The 12185-nt window shown below is 23.0% G+C and overlaps 1 long non-coding RNA gene across 1 annotated transcript in view; it reads right to left on the bottom strand.

Annotated features, from left to right (window-relative positions):
• Positions 1-6644, bottom strand: part of LOC129606115 (uncharacterized) — a 131323-nt gene extending 124679 nt beyond the window's left edge. Inside the window, exon 1 of the long non-coding RNA XR_008696748.1 lies at positions 6621-6644. This is a non-coding gene — a long non-coding RNA (uncharacterized LOC129606115). The remainder of the gene's footprint in view (positions 1-6620) is intronic.
• Positions 6645-12185: the final 5541 nt, after the last annotated feature.

The following is a 12185-nucleotide window of genomic DNA, read 5'->3' as shown; positions in this document are numbered from 1 at the left end:
ATTATAATAGGTGATATACATGATTACAAACACACAAAAATTTATTAAATTGCTCTAAATTTTAAATACAACCTTTAAACCATAATATATACATAAACATATAACAATATAATCGAAACATAAATTAAAAAAATAATAACAAAAAACAAAAAAAAAAATTTTTATGGATTTTTATGTCCTAGGTCAGTTTAATTTGTTGTACGCATATAATTTGTTTTTGTTTTTTTTTAAATTATAATACATAAATTGGTTCGATATGGCATATTTAATTATACATGCATATATACATAGACAAAAGTGAATATATAAATTATAGAACAACTGTTTTCTCTATTCCATTATGTTTTCTAAGTCTATTTCATGAAAGTGTTGCCATTTATTCGAAAATATTACGATGTTGCGTTATTTTTAAAATAATTACGCCGAACAAATTTTTCTGCATACATAGTGAATGTTTTAAGTACATCTGTTAATATTATAATCTGTTATGTTATTGTTAATTTTATAATTTGCCTAATATTGACAAGTGAGAACCTAAAAACATAATTTAATTTGTTTTATGTTTGAAAAAAGTGTTTTCAATATTTAATTAACTAACATTAATTTTAAGAGGTGGTATCTCTTCTACTACAAACTCTATGGACCAACAGATACATAAAGTATAACATTTTTCATATAATTTCATAGTTACTCTCCCAAAGCTTATAAGTCCATGTTTTCTAGGTGTATCACATATTATTTGCAAAAAATCGAGACTTTTTTAGCTTTCGATATTCCATAGTAATTACAAGTATGGAATAAGTTTTGGGACAATGTTAAAAATTAATTTCGGTGTAGAACTTTTTTCTGTAATTTTAATTTAATTAATTTTTTTTATTTTCTTTTATTGCATTAGAAAAATTTTTATAATTTTTCTTCTTTAAAATAAAATAATTTTTTTTCAGTGTTCTGGCAAGACCATTTGGTATTTTTTTTTTCTGTTTTTCTTTGTTTCTCTCATTATTTACGACCATTCCATTTTAAAATATGAAAATATAAGTGAGGGTATTAAAATGTGAGAATGAGAGCGAAGGTAAATTAAAAAAAATGAGAAGGTAAACAGAGAAGAAGTGAAAAATATTGTCAAATAAATAACAGAAATGAGAAAACAACAATATAAACATTCTCTATTATTCGTTTCAATAAAATAATATTGAAGTTATATTCTAACGAATAATAGATTCGTTTAACAGTATTCGTTGTAGTTATTCCAGATTTTCAATAATTTGTATGATATTTTTTTATAAGACATATTTTGAGGAACTTTTCATCTACTACCAAAATTGCGCTCTTTTTCATGAAGAAGAATATAACAGAAAAATTTTCCAAATTTTTTCTTCAGAATGTTTAGAAATTTCAAGCGGCAAAATCTATTAATTTATTTTATTATTGATAACTGTGTAAAGGGAAATATATTTAAATTAATGACTTAATTTATTACAATATACAAAAATATCCTTGAACTTTTTTTTCTTACTTCCTTACTTACAACAACGAAGAAGAGGGAGAACAAACATCACGAACAACAAAAAATTAAAAAGAAAATAACAAGCAATAAATATGAAGAGAAAAAAAATAAATGAAAAGAAAAAGTAAAATTACGATTACATCATTCGAGTGGGAATTTCCAAGAGTGAAGATAATTATAGTTTGTAAAGTAAAATAGTTGCATATTTATAGGGGTGAATATGTTAAATAAATTGGTTTTTTTTTTTAAATAATTTATTTTGTTCTTTTAAAAAAGTTTGTATATTTTTGTTTATTTTATATTTTTAACAATTTGTTTTTAAGGTTTTCTTTTCAACTGAGTTCATCAGAAATAGAAAAATTTTCAGAAATAATTTTATTTTTTCCTTAAATTACCGTAAGACTCAAAATTGTTTGTTCCACAATTTCATGTACTGTTAATGATAAATAGAATTAAAGAGCCTAATTTTTCAGAGAATGAATATAACAAGACCTGTAATCAAAATTTTTAATAAATTTCAAAGATATAAAATAAGGTACAACGAAATTCTAATTATTACTCTACATACAAAAATTTCTTAGCAAATTCATATAGGATTTTTTTTACTTTTAATATGAGTCGTATTTAGTCATAATTGTGTATTGTGTATACTTTGTCCTCATTCTAATAATAAAACAATGAATATATGAAGTGCATTTAATCAAAGGAACATATGTTATATACTTAATATATTAAAATAATGGAATAATAGGAAAAACTCCTATAATTTATTATACAAGAATAAACCATTGTTAAAAAATGGAAAAATCAAAATGATCAGGCCGTATTTATGTTATATAACAAAAAGAATAATTAAAATGCAAAAATTATCAGTTTGTAAAGAGAATAAGAAGATGAACAGAAAAATTTAATTAAAAATTTTTAATTGCATTACATAAACTACTTCATACATTCATAATTATAATTTGTCATATAGTACAGAACTCATTTTGGAATCCACATATTTTAAGCTTCATATAATGAAATATTATGGGTATTTTCAAGAAACTATAGGAAAATATAAGAAATTTTATAATTCCTACAGGTTTCTGGAATTAATTTTGTAAAATTATTTTGTAAAATTATTATGGAAGGTTTTCAACTTCCAATTCCTTTAAATATATTAAGCCTAACTATATGCAAGAAATGATAGCAAAAAAATATGAAACCTTCAATATAGCTTTAATATTACATCCAGATTCTTATTATATTTTTAAAACTAAAATTCATAATTCTATATTCAAAAACCCGAATACATATACCATGCTAAATATTAACATTATATTTATACACGAAGCTTATATAATATGCATTTTGGGTGTGTGTTCATCTACGCAAACAAAAATTTATATTCTGTGAACATTACGCATTTCAGCTTATCTTTTTATGAACAAAATATTTTAAGGATTCAATGATTACATCCAAAATCATCACAAAATTTTGTTTCAGAGAGGATTAAAATCTATAGAACAAAAAACAAAAAACAAAATAACAACACAATGAAAAATATAGAATTTTTTTTGTCGACAAAACGGTATATTATTTGTTACAAACTAAAACGATAAATTTGTTTTTCTTTTCATTTTCATTGTTAATACAAATTTTATATTTGATGATAACAATATTGGCCGACATAAATTCAACACATCAAGAGAAATTATAAAAATTATAAATAGCAAAGCACATATTAATGTTCATTCATGTAACAGAGCAAAAATATTTATGTATATGTATGTATGTATATCGTAATTATTTTTTATATCGGGATATTAGGGTTTTAAGACTTTGGTAATAATTGTAATCAGTAATATTAAATGGGAAATTCGTTTTAACAAAGTAGAAGCTTTAAACATGAAATTATTTTAAATAACTCGTATTTGGAAACTTATATATAGGAAGACCCTAACTACAATATGTCTTAGTTAAATATTTAATATAAAATTTTAATAAACCCGTTCAATACTGTGTTGTTCTTTGATATCACCTTTAACTCTAAAATGTATTGTATCACCTGTTTAAAATTGTTCTTGTAAATGAAAACTATAAGCTGGAGGTTTTACTTCTGTCCTCTAGAATTTCAAAAACTCCAATCATTTGTCTATAACTCTTGATAAAGATAATAATTAGATACTTCACATTTTTTGTTAATTTTATTTTATGTAGAAAATGCAGACACACTATAATTACTATTATACTATGCTATAAGCTTGTTCTTATGATTTTATGCTATAATAATTTTAAAATTTTTTGTTTATATAGTCATTTATAATAATTGGCACTACATTGTCATTTTATCATTTCAAAAAACCTACGTTAAAACAAAAACCAAAACACAGGAAACAAAAATTTAATGGGATATGGAAAAATTTACTTTTGATCACGATTTTTAAAATTCCCTTTAAAATTATATACACAGAAACCTTTCTGAAATACCTTGAAATTCCTTAAACCTAATCAAATTATTATTTATATTTCTTTTTTTCAATTCAACCAGTCAAGTTTTCTTTTGTTCTCAATCATTAATAAATTATGTTAAAAATTATAATACGATAAATTTTTTTACTATCTAAAAGGATATTATTATAATATAGGATAACAAGGACGAATTGATTATAAAATATTTCTATATAAGATTTATTGATAATGAAGAAAGGTGATTTTTTTTTAAAATAAAGAAAATGTCAAGGATTTTTAACAAAATAACAAAATAAATTTGAGCATAGAGTTTAAAAGGAACAAAAATATTTGAAACTCACATTAATAAATTTCATTTTTATTTCTTTTCTTAATTTCCACATATCTATTGAAAAATTCTTTCTATTTCTTAATAAAAGGAAACCTCAATTACCAGAAATTGGTAAAGAAATCTCTTCTCATTCTCTATTAATATGACATGGCCCTAGTATTATGTATTGTAATTATATTTTAATGGTATTTAATTGAAATTTGTAAAAATTTGTAATTTTTGTTTTAAAATTTATTTTAAATTATTTAAATATATTGGATAAATAAATTAAATAACATATACATACATAAATAGAATAAAATCAGAAAAAAAAATAATGAAATTTCATAAAGATCAAAATATATAAAAAAACTGAAGAAGAACAACATTTTATTAAAAATAAGTGTATATGAAAAGGAACGAAATATTATTTACTAAAATACAGAGTGTCGGCAAATAGTGTAACTTTACTAAGATTAAAATTGAATTAATTGAACCATTTCTTGAATTACTTTCAGATCTGAACATTTGATTTATTAGCTGGATTAATAAATTTTAAAAATTTAATATTTTATTTATTAATATTACTTTGAATATTTAAGCTACATACAAGAATATGCATCATATTATTGCACTGTTATATTAGATCCGAAAAAGCAGTAAAAATGCATAATTTTTTTTTTTTAAATCGAGATAAATTGGTAATTTAAAAATTTTTCGAATATTAACTAATTGGTAATTATGAATATATTATAACATGCAATTGATTATTCTTAAATTTGGCAAGAAGCTTACAAACATTATGCCCCCAATAAATTTTATTTTTGTTATTTTTCATAGACGTAAATTATGGAATTTTTTTTAACATAGCTAAAGAAAATTTTATTATTTCTAAAGGAACACTATTTGCTCTTTCCATATTTAATTTTATTTTGAAATTTTAATATTATATATAGGTATAACAATTTTATAATTTTAAAAGTATAAAAAAATTTATTGAGAAGTTGTTGTGAAAATTTTGTCCAATTTTTCGGATACAAGACTATTTAAATTTTTCCTACATTGTTTTTATTTGTTTTCACAGTATCCACATATTTAACAATAATATATATGTATGTAAAATATTTACAAATATTATTGATTACATCTAATAAAAATCTACCTTATCGATCGAAATAAATTAAGTTAATACAATAGTGAATAAGGTGGATTTTTTATTAAATGCTCTGTTCAATATTGTTAAAATGTATAAAAATTATAAATTATAGATTAGAATGAAATATAAAAGTTAAATATGAAAAAATTAAAGAAATGTAAAAAAGCAAATAATATGATTCTGTTTTATATTTAGAAGCAAAATAATTAAAGATTATTATTAATCATCTAGGTATTTACAACAACTTAATATATAAAAAATTTAATTTATATTATTTTTAAAGAAATGTCCGGTTATAAAATTATAAATTTCAATAACAGAAATTGGTCCACAATTTATTTAAATTTTCTTCAATATTTTTTATAAATGAAAATCAATATTCTTGAGCAAAGCTACTGCAATAGAATGTATTCTTATCTCTAGGTTAAAGAGCGTTTCCATACAATATAATGCAAAAGATTTGGATTTTATAAAATACCTTTTAGACTTTTGATTTGATAAAGTAGTAAATTAGTCAAATTAGATTCCTGTTAATATAATTAAATTTTTTGAGATTTCCCTTAGAAGGTTGAACTGTGCAATAAATTATAGTATCTGTAATAACTGATATGCCGGGTATTTCGCATAAGATGACATATAATTTCAGGGATTATTACTTGATCAATTCCAGCAAAAATTTGTATTGATCGGAAGAGTTGGGGAAGAGGGGGTAGTATAGATATGTTCGTTTTCGAGCTATAGCCAGTTGAAAAACACTTATAACTTCCGAAAACTTAATATAAAAAATACTTATAACTTCCGAATCATGCGATATAGAGTAACCATCGGGGGCTAGTTTCACAGGTGATTGATTGTTTTTTATTTTCAGTCTTTAGACAATTTTATTTGAGCTATTGTTCCGAGCTTTATGGCCAAGACAGATTTTTTTTTTTAATTATTAAAATTTTGCATATATATATATATATATATATTGGTTATTAAATAAGTATTATTATCGACATGCAAACATTTTAAAAAAACACTATAGAAAAAATATTTTGAATATTTTGATAAAGCAGACTCTTTGAAATATGTTAATAGAAATATATGTGTATAAAAAACAAAAGCAAGAATTTAAATAGTAAAAATTAACGATTATATACAAATTCCATTAAGAAAAACTAAAACACATGTATGTATATATATAGACTTACTTGGTTTAAATTAAGGTTCTTTCTGAAAATATAGAAAAAAAAATATATTAATAGTTTATATAGAAATATTTTTTTAATACAAATAAAATAATTGCAATCACTCAAAATTTTTAAAATCAAAAATAATATAAATTTAATAATAAAAAATCTATGGTTGGCCACATTTTTCTTGCCATCCCGCATGTGGACTAGGCTTTCTACCTATATTTATTTTCACTATATTGATGGGAAAAAAAACCTGTTCCGCTCCGGAAATATCCACAGCTGAGCCACACCTAGCCAGCTCGTCCGTTCGTTTACTTCCAGTAATGTTATGATGGCCGGATGCGTAAAAACTGTGACACTATGGCCAACACTCACCTCGTGACAACATTGTCCCACCAACTTCGAGAATACCCTAGGCGACTTTATGGTCAAAACAGCGTCTCAGTGGTCGTTCAATATTGCAACATTACTAGGCACAATAAGGTGACAAAAATTCCTTAATAACTGTGTAGTTTGTTAACTATATATTAAACCAGTTTATATTGAGCAATTTTTAGATCTATCATAGAAAAAATCACCTGAGAAAAACATTTTGCGAAAGAACGATATTCAACACAATTCCCAAGAATAAAATATTATCTATCAATAACATAATTTTCAAGTAAAATTTAAATTGCTGTAAAAATAAAACATAGTTTTCAGCTAAGCTTTAAATTCTCAGTTCACAAAAAACAGTTCAATAAAAACGTATGATCTGATCGAAATTTAGTTGAAAAGCTTGAGAGGGAGAGTTTTTTACTCAACAACAAATTTTACTCTGATTGAGATTGAATACATTTTTTTTTTTTGATTTTTAATTAATTCTTGATTTTGTGTTTTTCTCTTTCGATTTTTTCTGTTTTTAATTTATTTTTTCGTTGTAATGTAAGTCAATTATTTCGAGTGAAAATTATTTTAATAAATTTTATGAGTAAAAATTATATACACTCTTTTAAACATTGATTCTATAAACGTGTGTATATGTATATGAGCATATATACATAATATAATTATTTTTCGTACTTCTAATTAAATTTTTTTTTTTTTTGCTTTGATGGTTTATTTCTGTTCTCCTTTTATTTTAGTATATCAAATTAAGATTTTTATGAGTATTAAATGAGAATAGTAACGTAATGCTTAAGAAAATAAAAATAAAAAAATAAGAATAAGAAAAATGAAAAATTAATAAAATTTGAGAATTTTATATTTTAATTTTCTCAGTATATTTTCTTCATGAGAACATGAGAAAAAGAGAAAATTATAAAATTGTCAAAAAATCTCACAACACAAGTCACAAGAAAGCATACTATATAAAAGACATTGAAAATTTAATTAGTGTAAACCGTGCAAATAATTTATTCGAAATGAAAAAAAAAACATAAGAATAAAAATAAAAATAAAGCTGTAAAGTGTATGATTTTAAAATATATAATTTAATTTTGCTACTCGTAAAATTTAAACAAAAAAAAAAAGACAGCGGCACGTATATTTATTATTAGAAAATTAAATGACAGTTTGTTTAATTTTGTGCTTCTTTGAGTAGTGGGAGAATAAAAAATAATTATTGCAAAATTAAGATAAAATTTAAGAACTTCTTCTTTTTTTAGTGAAAAATTTAATTTATTTAACCCTTCAGTCAATAACAAAAAAATATGTGCTTGATAATCAATACGTGAAATACTCATGGTATGCCATGTGTATTTTATATAAGTGTGAAAATTTACGATAAATCTACTCAGTTTTAATCTTTGCAAAAATTTAGTTTTTCTTAGGAAACCTTAGTTAAATTTGCATACATTTTGTTCAGATTTTTAACGAAAAATATTTTAATCGCTAAATTTATTGGATATTTATGGAGGCTATGTGCCAAATGTTATGTGCCTATATTCAGTCACAGAAATCATGTTGAGTAAAACGAAAAAATCTTTCATAACCATAGAGAATAACAATATAATGAATACCACTCATTTTTTTGGATTATAAAATTCTTTAAAATAAAATTGAAACAGAAAAAATATTTTGACGAAAATTGAACGAAAATATTAGTAATATTATTAAATAGAAAAGAGGAGTTATTGTTTAAGGATAAATTCATGTCAAATTTTGAGCCAAAACCCATAATGAAAGTGAAAGAAAATTTTAATAAAAGAAAGTTTTGAATTCATTTATAGAGGAATAGGCATACTTATGCAAATGAAAGTAAAATAAGCAAGTTTTGAATTTTACAGGGACTGAGAATATACATACTTTTGCTAAATATCACGCTTCTTTCATTCAAATTTTAAAAGTTTGCAATAATGTTGCAGTCTTCATATACATAAAGGAAAATAATGAGATTTTCATAAGCTTTCATAATCAACAGCCATCCCAATTTTTTTGAAAAATAGCATAGACATACTTTTGTATCTAGTCTCCATTTTATGTATTTAATATTAGAATGAAGATCATTTCAGTTTCTATACAATTTGAAATTTTCATTTCAGAAATAATAACATTACATTTTACATAAAATTTTAGCAGATTTACATCAGGTTACACCAAATAACTGTTTATTATGAGAGTTTATGAATTTGAACTTCATTTGATTACATAACGATAACGTAATTCATAAATTACAATTTCGAAAAAAAAGTCAAATTTTTATTTAGGTGCATACAGAAGGGTTAAAAATGCATATATTTTTTGTGAAGAATTATTTCGTTAATAAAAGAGAAAGAGATTCTAATTATACAATTATTCAAGAATTAAAATTTCTATTACTCTTGTATGACATAAAAATCTTATCATTTTATTACATACGAATTTTGTTTTCATTCTTACTTTCTAAATTAATATTTTAACAATTTACATGAGGGCGAAATTCACCTCCATTTTTATATAAAACAAAGGAATTAAAAATAAATTTTTTTGTCACCTTTATGCACACATCAAAGTTTATTAAGATTTTTAGTTTTTGACTTTTTAGTATTTTGTAAAAAAAAATTCCAGTAAAAAGAAAAGTAAATACTCAAAATTTTAACAAAAGAAATCTTTCTTATTGGTTATTACAAAAAATTAAAAAAAAAATTGACTTTCTATTCAAAAACTTCTTTCCTTTTACGTTATATTTGGAGTGAAAAAAGAAAATGATATCCTAAAAATGTCAAAAATTGTAATCCTTTCATTAAATTTATGAAAAATTTATTCAAAATATTACAGAAGAAAGAGGATAAAAAAAAACCTGAAGAAAAAATTCATTTTACTTATATTTTTTTTAATAAAGTTTCTCCATTGTGAATGAAATTCAATCCTTTTCAAAAAATAATTTACTTTAATTCTCTATGTGGTAAAATAAAAATCTATATGAAGTAAAGATATTATTTTTTTTTTTCTTTTATAATAATATATTTAAAGAACATTAACACCTGACCTTTAGGAAATATTTTCTGGATTTTGTTTTGAATATGACAAAAAAAATTTTTTTTTATAAAAAATACGAAATATTTATATGGAAGGATCTAATAATTTATTATAGTTATAAGCTATACAAATATGATATTAATGTGGAAAACCAGTAAAATAATGTGAAAGGATAATGTAAAATAAGAACAAAATGAAAATATAAAAAAAAATTGAAAAACTGAAATGCTCCTTCATTTATAAAAACTCAGTAACATAACAGTCGTACTCATTTCGACTACAAAAACAAAATTGTGATCTGAAATATTTAAAAATTTCAGCTCAAATTTGATTTCAGAATCATATTACTTCGGCAGCCTGAATAATTCTTGTATTAGTAATTATTAGATCTTCAAATCGAAATTACGTCCAACAAATTTTCTCTTATGGAATTTATGGAAATTTTGCTATAATTAAAATTAATTATTGACTTTTAGTCATATTGCCTTTAATGGTAAAAGAGGAAAATTAGAGGAGGAGAAAATGAAGAAGACAGGAATAGAAGAACGACTGTTTCATAGTTTACGTTAGCTATTCTTATGTTATCATCAACAATTTTTTGAAAAAAAGGAATATTATTTAATATTTTATAAGCAAAAATATTCAAGTGAAAAGAAAGTAACTAAAAAGTACAAAAAAAAAAAAAAACAAATTACATAATTTCCTACTAGTCATCAAAAACCTAAATGTTCATCTTCTCGGTAGAATTCTTTTAAGTCAAGCATATAAATATAAGATTTAGATATACATAATTTTTTTCCTTTGTTTTATTAATAATGAAAAAAATAATGCATTGCGTAGGTTTTCAATAAATAGGAAAGTATATTATAATTATATAATGTGTACACAATATATGTACACACATATATACTAGTAAAAATTTTACTCGTTTACTTGCTTCTAAATATACTGGAACTTACTAAAAATACATTATATAACACAATATATCGAATATGTTTACATATCACGTAAGCTTTTTCAAAATTTGATGTAAATACACCGTAAAAAAATATATATAATATATATTAAAAGAAACTCTTAAAAGCGGACATATACTCAGGCCCGGTTCTGGCTTGTTCGGCGCCCTAAACGGTTTTCAAAAACTGCCCCACCCCTTGCTTTCAAAGCAATGTATAATACGCAATAAACATTGCATATTGCGCGTAATATATGCATCCTTGTTTTCTGGCGCTTGTCGAATATGCTTGTTTTGCATGTATGGCAGTTCTGCTGCTGCGTATGCTCCCATTTCAATTAATTTCATCGGGAAATGCATAACAAAATCATGTATTAGATTTCCTACATTATTGTATAACCTGTTTTTTATAATACTTAATATTTTATTAAAATTCACCACACAAATGCTTTTTTTTTGCAGTGTATGTTATCTATATTAAATTTTGCAAAATGTCTCATCATGGTTGCATAGGCATAATTTTCTTAATACAAAAATATTTTATATAGCATGATAACATTTTATCTTTTAATGTTATATATGTACATGTACTATGTATGTATAATATATTGCAATATGTACTATGTATGTATAATATATATAGGCTTTAAATTTAATGTAAAAGAATAATATAAATTGGACATGCTCATATGTATCTGTATGCTTTCTTCAATTTCTTGAATAATATTTTAATTTTAAAGATTTTAGATTATATAAAACAAATATGGCTACGTATATGGAAAATTTTAATATAAAAGATTTTTTTCTTTAAATAAAATCATCATTTTTTTTATAAATAATTTGTAAAAATGTAGACCTGTAATTTTAAATATAAGGTGTATCTGTGCACCAAATGTCTATGGTCAAAATCAATCATAGCTTAAGATGCTTTGAAGAGGATAATGAGTTGTTTATACTGTAATCTATGTAGAACTTACTGAACTATAGAAAAGAAGATGACGATCTTTTAAAACTGTTTTGTAATTTCGAAGCTTCGAAATGGCGATATTATGTTGACATATGCAAAAAAACCGATATTGGTCAGAAATTAAACTCTTAGCCTTAATAATTTTTTTGGATATTTTCATATTTTCAAAAAATCCCGTTTTCTAACACTGACAGAAACCATTGTGATTCGAATTGTACAA

This window comes from Condylostylus longicornis, unplaced genomic scaffold (genome assembly GCF_029603195.1).
Source record: "Condylostylus longicornis isolate FDR11 unplaced genomic scaffold, ASM2960319v2 ptg000017l, whole genome shotgun sequence".
Lineage (NCBI taxonomy): Eukaryota > Metazoa > Arthropoda > Insecta > Diptera > Dolichopodidae > Condylostylus > Condylostylus longicornis.
The sequence above is the reverse complement of the archived record's forward strand: the minus strand, read 5'-3'. Positions and strand labels throughout refer to the sequence as shown.